This window comes from Grammomys surdaster, unplaced genomic scaffold, assembly GCF_004785775.1.
Source record: "Grammomys surdaster isolate TR1022 unplaced genomic scaffold, NIH_TR_1.0 1164, whole genome shotgun sequence".
Lineage (NCBI taxonomy): Eukaryota > Metazoa > Chordata > Mammalia > Rodentia > Muridae > Grammomys > Grammomys surdaster.
Genome location: NW_021605583.1, coordinates 4666716 through 4677066, shown reverse-complemented (window position 1 = coordinate 4677066; position 10351 = coordinate 4666716).

The following is a 10351-nucleotide window of genomic DNA, read 5'->3' as shown; positions in this document are numbered from 1 at the left end:
CTTTGTTTGTTTGAACAAAGCTCATGGAAAGATTCTGACCTTTAGTTGTCAATTGGCAAAACCTTTTTGAGGAAATAGTTTGGCTTAGGCTTAAAAGAGCTTTATTACCCTTCAACCCAGTCATTCCACTCCGAATAAGAAATACAAATAAAATGTGTGGGCAGCAATTTGCATCCCTGTGATCTTGATAAAGCTCAAAGGAAACTGCTTGTTCACAGTGAAAGAAGAGGTGGTCACTATCCACTACGATCAAGTCAACCAAATAGATTCTTACATCGAAGGGACAACTAGGGAGGTTATTCAGGAATGACACTATATAAGTGGTCTATAATCCAGATTTCAGAAATAAACAGAAAAATGTGCACAAGAACCAAGCTGAGATGGCTAAAGGGAAAGGGCTCTTGCCATGTAAAGGCCTGGCCCGAGTTCTACACCGGGTAGGAGAGAACTAACTCCACAAATTTGTTCTCTGACTTCCACAGACACCTGACAACATGTGCTTGCACACGTCACACACAGACACACAAACAATAAATGAAATTTCTTTTCTTTTTTTTTTTTTTTTTTTTTTTTTTGGTTTTTCAAGACAGGGTTTCTCTGTGTAGCCCTGGCTGTCCTGGAACTCACTCTGTAGACAAGGCTGGCCTCAACTCAGAAATCCACCTGCCTCTGCCTCCCAAGTACTGGGGTACTGGGGTTAAAGGCGTGCGGCACCACAACCTGGCTCAAATATTTTTTTTTTTTTTAATGTTCAAAGGGTAGATGAAATGTCTCAGTGGGTGCAGTTACCACGATTCCTGATGACCACCCCTGGGACCCAAAAGGCAGAAGAGGGGAAAAACCTGACTCTGCAAGTTGTCATCTGACCTCCACAGGCATGCTGTAGCACATGTACACAGCACATATATACAAGTAAATAAAGGTAGTTACAACAAACAAACAAACAAACAAACACACACACAAAGAAGGCCTTGGGTTCAATCCTGTTAGGAAAAGTATGGGCTCAGAAAGCCCCAAAACAAGTTCTCAGCACAAAGGAAGATTTATTTGCCACAGATGGACAGAAGGCAGGGAATAAGAGACAAAGCCAGGGCACAGGATGAGGGAGCAGAGGAAGGGGTATTTGTCTGAGGACAAAGGACTGCCTCTGGCTATAGAGGAGACAAACATGGCACATAGGAAAATGATGGTTTATAAAGGTAAAATGTGTTGTGTTAGGATCAGGCATTTACTTTTAATTGGACATGTTAGTTAGGTGAACCAAAGGGGGCTTTTGATTGCTGGACTTCAACACTTGGATAGCTGGGCCTTGGTGGTCAGCCTCAAGAGGAGGGATTGGCCAAATAAGGGAACAGACCTGGGGGGGTGGGGGGGAAGGGCTACCTTTAGGGATGTATACTCTGAAAGACTGAGAGAATGTGGGAGAAGGACAAGGCCTGCCAGAGCCACATTCACCAAGCTCGATCGAGCTGGCCAGAGGCCCTTCAAACCTCCACTATCATAAGTAAAGAGAGAACTTGCTACAATTATATGTATTGTATTTTTGTAGACAATTTTTGGGTTTAAAAGAAACTATGGCCAACCCTGAAACTGTCAGATGTCCTTCCTGGAGCATATAGAGGCTAGTACCCCCTTTCTCAAAGCACTAGCCATTGACAAGATTAGAGCAGTCTGGGCTTCTGGTACTGTCTTCTACAGAGACATTCTTCCAACTACCAGCTATAAATATTTATTCATTCCCACACATATTAATAAGTACCTACTATGCCCTCTTCTAAATTAATGGGTAAAAAGCAGAATTAGAGCTGGCCTGTTCAAGGACAGCATGTTTGAAGAAGTAGACCACAGCAACAAATCCCAGCTACTTGGGAGGCTGAGGCATAGGAATTCCAAGTACGGGTTAGCCTGGGTGACAAGGTCCTATAGCAGCAACAGGACATTTGTCATCATACGGATGGGTCAAGCCCAGAAAGTTCATTAGTAGCTCGCCATGCCCATCCTTTATGGGAGAGGGGAGGGATTCCGGGTTAGAATTAAGTCTGGGGGTTAACCATGTGTTCTGCTACTAGGCTGAGACCCCAGCCCCCGCTCCTAGGTTTGCAAGTTGTTTCAGTCCTCATTCCAGCACATCTCAACAAAGCCTGGGTCTGTGGGCCCTCAGATGACAAGAGCTACTTCACAGTAAGCTCTCCAAGCAGCTGGCGTCCCACCTAGATAACTAGAAAGGGTTCCAAGTGCCAATTTGGCCTCACTTTCTCTCCCTGCTCATCTTGCCAGGAAATACTCAGAAACTCCAAGAAACACTCTGACACTGCGCCCGCCCGGGTGCTTGCTTAATAGCCTGTTCTCATTTAAATTATAGTATACCAGAACTCTCCCTGGGGCCTTTGAGGAACATAACCTTCAAGATCAGTCTCTGTGACAGACCAGCTGGTGTTTTAACTGGACTAACTCAGGCTGTGAGTGGAGAGCAAGAAGCAGCATTCTAAATGTGACCCTTGGATGAGTACCAGGCTTGGTGGGTCACGACAATACTCATTCAGGCAGAAGTAAGATCATGAACTCAGGGGTATACTGGGTTACAGAGTAAAACACTTAAAAATCACTAAGAAATGCCCATCTGGGGCTGAGCACGGATATCTGCACATTAACACAGATTAAGAGCTCCTGCAACAAAGTTGGAGAATGCCTCTGGGATACACAACTGTGAAGTATCCGCATTCCTGCTTGGTTTCTTTCTTCTATTAGCCTGTTTTGGGGAGGGAGGGTGGGCAGCTAGGAGGCATGCTGAGACAGGGTCTCTCTATGGAACCCTGGCTGGCTTAACACCCATTCTGCAGGTTAGACTGTCCTCAAATACACAGTAGTCGTTCTGTCTCAGCCTTTCAAAACGCTGGGATTCCAGACTCTTGCCACCACACTTGACTCTTTCAGAAGAGATCTTTCCCTTGGTTAAGGTTTCAAGGGCTTAACCTCTGAATGGGCAAGAGCCTGGCTACTCACACCCTGGACAAGGGCAGCAAGCCCAAACTTTCCTCTGCTTCTGCCTTTCCCTCTAGGGAGCGAATGTTATGAATGGGTCCTTTCTGAAGTCTGTAGGAGAGAAGGCCAGCTTGTCAGCTATATAGCAGTCAGCATAAAAGGCAGGGCTGGGTCTCAAAGCCAGACTTGTGGCCCCACAGAGAAGCTCAGGAAAGGGCTCTGGCCTTCTATGCAAGTCCAGCTATTGCAGTTTCTGCCATATTAACAAGAAAAGCTCAGCCCTGCCAGGGATGGTGATATATACCTGTAATCCCAGCCTTGAAAGGTAAAGCAAGGAGTTCAAGGCTAGCCTTAGTGACAAGACCCAGTCTCTAAAAACCAAAACCAAACCAATAAAAGCTCAGGCCAATCCTGGCCCTAAAAGTACAGTCAGAACTGCCAGGCCTAGAACATTCCTATCTCCCCGTGGGGACAGCCTTCCAGAGCTCAGAAATTCACTGGGCAGAAGAAAAGGGAGCATTCACCAGACAGCTGACCTGGTTCTCAACCTGGCTTGGCCCTGGCAGATGGACTAACTGAATACAAGCAGGTACATAACTTAGAACACTAAGGGAAAGCCAGCAGTTATGCCTATGGATGGTTGGCAAAATAAAAACAGACTTTGGAATTGAGTAATGGTATAACTTTAACCCAGAGAGAAAGGTTGCAAAATCAAGCCTGTGAAGGAAGCACATTCCAAGTTCCCTGTTTCCATGTGACTATGAGAAGGGTTGGCCTTGTCTATCAACTTGACACAGGCTAGAGTCATCAGAGAGGAAGGAGCCTCAGTTGAGGAACCACCTCCATGAGATTCAGCTGTAAGGCATTTTCTCAATTAGTGATCAACAGGGGAGGGCCCAGCTCACTGTGGACGGTGCTACCGCTTGGGCTGGTGGTAATGACTGAGTTCTATAAGAAAGCAGGCTGAGCAGGTCATGAGAGAGTAAGCAACACCCTCAATGGCCTCTACAACAGCTCTTACCTACAGGTTCCAGCCCCTATTGATGAACTGTGATCTGGAAGTATAAGCTGAATAAACCCTTTCTTCTCCAACTTGCTTTTCAAGGTCCTCGTGTTTTGTCACAGCAATAGAAAAGTTGGTACCAGAGACTGCGGTATTGCTGTGATAGAGCTGACCGTTGATTTTGTTGGGAGGAATGTTTAGGGACTTTGGATTAGTAAAGCAGCAGAATGTTTAAAGTGGGGCTTAATACACCATACTAGTAGGAACACGGAAGACAGCTGTATTGAGGGTGATTTGAACTGTGGGGGGCCTGGCTCAAGAGGTTTCAGAGGAGAATTTTAGTACATTTTCTAGAGATTGTTCTTGTGATAGTTTGGTGAAGAATGTGGCTGCCTTTTGCCCTTGTCTGCCTGAGGCTAAGGTGAAGAGATTTAGATTACTTGTACTGACAAAGGAAGTCTCAAAAAACCCTAGCATAGGCCCTGTCCTGTGGTTTACTCTTGTAGAAAGCAGAAGGCAGTCGTCTCCTTGTTTTTGGATCAAGATGTAGAACTCTCAGCTCCTCCTGTACTATGTCTGTCTGCATGCTGCTGTGCTCCCGCCTTGATGATAATGGACTGAACTTCTGAACCTGTAAGCCAGCCCCAATTAAATGTTGTCCTTTCTAAGAGTTGTCTTGGTCATGGTGTCTCTTCACAGCAGTGAAACCCTAGCTAAGACAAACATGTTCTTCCATCACTCAAGTTCTGAGTCTTCCCTGGACCACTCTGTGTCTGATTCTTCAAGGGCTATGAAAATGGCTTTCCATCAGGCCAGGAAACAAGACTTACTCTGTCACTATGAGGAGTCTCAAACCTCTCGTATAGTTTCAGAGGAAAAGGCTTTATGTATGTGCGCACAAATATGTGCATGTAAAAACAAGTGGTCAACCTTGGGTACCATTCTCTAGGCTTCTTACACCATTTGTTTGAAAGAAGGGTCTCTCGATGGTTTTAGATTCATCAAGTAGGTTAGGCTGACTGGCCAGTGTGCCCAAGGCTGTTCCAGCCATAGATTCTAAGGGCTTACCACCATGCTTTTATGTGGGGTCTGGGGCTCAAACTCAAATCTGCTTTCTAAGTGATTAAGCACTTTTACTGATTATCTTCCAAGCCCATTTAAAAACAAACTCCAAAGAATCTGAAGTAAAAAAAACTTGCCTAGCAGCCGGGCGGTGGTGGCGACGCCTTTAACCCCAGCTCTTCGGAGGCAGAGGCAGGCAGATTTCTGAGTTCGAGGACAGCCAGGGCTACACAGAGAAACCCTGTCTCAAAAAACCAAGAAACAAAAAAAAAAAAAAAAAAAAAAAAAAAACAAAAAAACCCTTGCCAAGCACATGTGGGGCTCTTCCCCTTCACAAAAGAGGCAAGACTGCTGGATGTTGTGACACTGTGTTGTAACGGTAGCATTCTGGAGTCAGGGGCTGAAGATCATGAATTTAGGACAAGTATGAGCAAGGACTGTGTCAAATCTCAAAGGTAAGAGTGTGATGTCAGAAAATTCTAGTTAAAACCCTGCACTGCATGCCAAGTCTCATCCCTGTGGTCCTTACTACAGACGGTACAAAATGCCTGAATGTGTATCTTAACTAAAGACCAGGAAGGGAAGCTTAGCACAAACCTGGAATCCCAGCTAGTCAAAGAGGGTGAGACAGATTCAAGGCCTGCTGAAAAAACTCAGTAAGACTGTCTCAAAACATAAAAGGGGCTTAGGACGAATGTAGTTCAGTGGTAGAGCATTTGCCTGGCGTGGTAGGAGCCTAGACTCAATCTCCAGTGCTGGGTGTGTGAGGGTGGGGTGAGCAAGGGGAAGAAGTTTTAAAACTTGGTAGGGAAATGAGAGTGAATAGCTTGGACCAAATGGGCAGGGTGTTCTGCAAGAGAAAGATGTTACTTTCCGTTTCCTACAGCTTCAACAGTCTTACTGAATCACTCAGTCCCCTGTATCTGGTTCCCTCTGGCCATGTGACAGAACCGAAAGAGCTTTCCAGGAAAGGCTGACTGGGCATCGGGTTGCAGTACACAAGTGGATAAATAATAGATCAGTTCAAATCTGTGCCTCCAGGGATCACTGACCGGAGAGCAGCAGCTATCTTCCACCTGCAGAGAAGCAGGAGCCTTGAGCTAGTAAGTCAGGATGCTGCTAGGAGCTTTGCCCATCTCTGGTACATCTAATTCTCTGGTACATCTAAGATTCAGGCAACTCTACAGTCCTGTTGCCTCTGTTCTCAATAATCCACTGGCTCACTTCTCACGCCTTCTCTTACTGAACTGCCCTGAAGCCTTGGACATGATTTCCTCATTCCTACTATCTTCAAACCAGTTTAGCCTCTTCTACAATCCCTATTATCTCCGAGCCAGTCTAGCCTCTTCCACTTCACATTTTCAAGACAGGGTCTCACAAGCCGGGCGGTGGTGGTGCACGCCTTTAATCCCAGCACTTGGGAGGCAGAGGCAGGTGGATTTCTGAGTTCAAGGCCAGCCTGGTCTACAGAGTGAGTTCCAGGACAGCCAGGACTACACAGAGAAACCCTGTCTTGAAAAACCAAAAAGACAGAGTCTCACTAGGGAGCTTTGGAAGACCCAGAACTCCTTTATGTATAGTTAGAGGCCTCCAAGTGCTGGGATTAAAGCCACCACCTCACTCAGCTTCATCACTTATTCTATTAAACTCTACTAAACATGCATGTGTTGTCTTTCTGCTTTTGTTTTGATTTGAAACAGGGTCTCATGTAGCCTAAATTGCCCGTGAACTCCTGATCCTCCTGCCTGGACTTCCCCGAATCCTGGGGATTACAGGCTTGCACCACTATGCTTGGCTTTTTGTTGTTTCCTTCTTCTGTTATTTCAGTGAGGCAGGGTCTACTCTATAGCCCAGGCTGGCATAGAACCCACTATGCAGTTTGCACTGGCCTCAAAATCACACAATCCTGCCCCAGATTTTGTTTTTGGACAGGGTCTTTTAATGTAGTTCTGGCTATCCTGGAGCTCACTCAGTAGAACACAGTGGCTTCATTCAAACTCACAAACCCACCTACCTCTTCCTCCCAAGTGCTGGGATTAAATGTGTGCCAGATTTTTTTTTTTTTTCTGTGTAGCCCTGGCTGTCCTGGAATTCAAGAGATGCACCTGCCTCTGCCCTGCTGAAGGGCGTATGTGCCACCACACCCAGCTCAGGTCACAGATTTTTGAGTGTTGAAATTATAGGCATAAACCACCATGTCCAGCTTGTTTTTGACAATCATGTTCATCTGTGTGCTCATGTGTGACAGGCTGTGCTACAAAAGTCAGTTCTCTCCCTCCACCACGTGGGTCCTGGGAATGGAGCTCAGGTCAGGCTTGGTAGCGACTGCCATTAACCCACTGAGCACCCCACCTGCTTTCCGGCTTCTGTCTTCAAGTAAATTTTATTTCTATTTCTCTCTCATTTATCACTAGCAAAAATAATCTAGTTTCACAGAAGCTATATAATATCACTGAGAGATGTGGGTACCAAAGTAAAGATTTGTGTTCCTTAGTTCTGAGTTACTAGCCAGATGCTACTGAAAGAATCCCCATTCATTCATCCTTTTGTTTATTCAGTGCCTGGCCTGTACTTGTCCCTAAACTGTACTAGGGAGAGAGGGAGAGAGGGAGAGAGGGAGAGAGGGAGAGAGGGAGAGAGGGAGAGAGGGAGAGAGGGAGAGAGAGAGAGAGAGAGAGAGAGAGAGAGAGAGAGAGAGAGGCTTAAAGCACCTTCTCTATTTATGTAGGCCTGGGAGATGGCTCAGCAGAAAAAGGCCATCTGCAGACCCTAAAGACCTGAGCTCCGTTACTAGAACCACATGATAAGAGAACCAACTCCCAACGGCTGCCTGTGGACCTCCATGAGTCACTGTGGCATGTGCACACACTCAAAAATATATGTCGTTTTAAAAAATAAACATGCAAAAACTTACTTTTTTTTATGTTTATGGAGGACATCATGAGAACATACACATGAGCTGTAAGACAGACTGGAGCTAGAAATGGGAGAAACCAGCAAACACCCCAAGGGTCCCTATTGGGACAAAAGATGGAGGAGCTAGCCAGTAAAGGGGACAGAAATGTTATTCCAGAGGGTAGTCCCACCTTGGCGCATCCGTACTTACGTTATATGGTACTTGCATGAACTCAAAGGGAAGGCTGACCTTGTTAGCCAGTAGCTATCAACAAGCATGCTGTCATACGGACTCTTTACGAGTGTGCTGACTCGTGTGTTCAGTGTCTTCGTGTGAGCCAGGCATGGTGGTGCAGATCTGTAACCTCAGGACCTAAGAGGCTGAGGCAAGGTGGTCAGTTTGAGCCCAGCTAAAACCTGTTTTCAGAAGACTGTGTTCATAAATGAGCTAAGTTTAAAGGAGGCAGGAAATGAGGCAAGAGGCCTACGATCACGCGGTATCAGAGACAAACATTGTTCAGTCAGACACTAAAGACCTTTGATTCGGAATGGCTATGTAAAAATGTGGTCAGGCCGAGCCAAGGGGTCCAAGTCTGCTCCGTAGTTCCTGTAGGTGGAGACCAGCCTGTATAACGTAAGGAGACCATATCTAAAAATAATCTAAGACGGCCTTTTAGGCAACTGACAAAGGCAAGGCCTGTGAGCTTGGGTGGAGAACTTTGCATTAGATGTGTAGAACAAACCATCCTGCCTTATCAGTTCTATAAACATTTGAAGCCTGCATTTTAATGCAGCAGCACTATGGCAGTGGTCACGGGAATATGCCACAGAAATGTGTAGCCTGTCTTCCAGCTGTAAGTACTGCTGCTGGGCTGTGTCATCAGGACAGGTACCTTGGTCTAGTCTTAGAGCCTTCACAGAATGCCTGCAACATCTCAGCTTGGGACACGTGGGCAATGAGGCTACATCCAAGGTTCATGTCCTGTGCTGGCATCATCATGTGTCATTCCAGGACTAATGATGACACTCACTCAGTTCTGATAAGACAGTCTACAGCACACACTCAGACTAAACTATCTACAGAACAATTCTAGCCTTATCTGTGTGATGGATGTCAAAGGAGGCAGTCCTGTTTTCTAGAGGTCTGAGGAAGCCCTCATCTTTGGTTTCATTTGTGATTGTGGTAAAGTAGGCAGACAAACTGGCTAGGTGTGGTGGTAAACACTGTACTCTCAGCACTTGGGAACTGGAAGCAGGAGGATGAGCTCAAGACCATCATTAGCTATACCAGGAATTCCAGGCCAGCCCGAGCTACATGCCCAGAACACCAACAAATCATCTTTTTGGATATTAAAAGGACTAGCTATGCAGAGAATTCTATTTGGACTACATGTAAACCTCCACCTTCCCTCTAGATTTTAAATTTAACTACGGAGCATCTTCTGACTTTATTGATATACCAACACAGAGCTCTGGAGTCTCCGAAACCCCATAGGTATAGCAGCACACATTTTTGTTCCATAATGTTTTAATTTTAGTGCTGGTTGAAGTGGGAAGTCAGCTGGCCAGACAAGGCACTGTAAGTAAATCTGTTTTTTGTTGTTGTTTTTCGAGACAGGGTTTCTCTGTGCACCCCTAGCTGTCCTGGAACTCACTCTGTAGACCAGGCTGCCCTTGAACTCAGAAATCCGCCTGCCTCCGCCTCCCAAGTGCTGGGATTAAAGGCGTGCGCCACCACCGCCCAGCAGTAAATCTATTTTTATGGCCACACAAAAGCTAGGACTGAAAGGGAGACACTATAGCAGTGGAAAGACCAAAGCAACTGCCCCTCACCCAGGAAGGAAGGCACATCTATCCTAGCATCCTCACCTGAGGCAACTAGACCCCCAGAATCTAGAGCAATGAGTGGCACACAGGCAGGAGGTCAGGTAGAACTGGCTCAAAGCTAGGCTCAACTATTTAAGTCAGGATGACCTTGGAAAGGATGTAATATTCAATTTCTGAGCCTCTTTTGTTTTGTTTTTTGTTTGTTTGTTTGTTTTTCGAGACAGGGTTTCTCTGTGTAGCCCTGGCTGTCCTGGAACTCACTCTGTAGACCAGGGTGGCCTCGAACTCAGAAATCCGCCTGCCTCTGCCTCCCAAGTGCTGGGATTAAAGGCGTGCGCCACCACCGCCCCGCTTTTGTTTGTTTTCTAAGCCAAGGTTTCTCTGTACACTCCTGGCTGTCTTGGATTTCTAAGCTTCCTAACCAACAGCTATATGGGGCTATATCACACAGAACACCAAGGAAGGTATTTCTCCCTAGAAGGCACAGGAACCCAGAACAGCAAATCATCTAAGTGTAAGCTGCAGGTAACAGGAGATACTGTCCCAAGCAGTAAAACCACAGTGACTGTTAGTGTGAAGAAT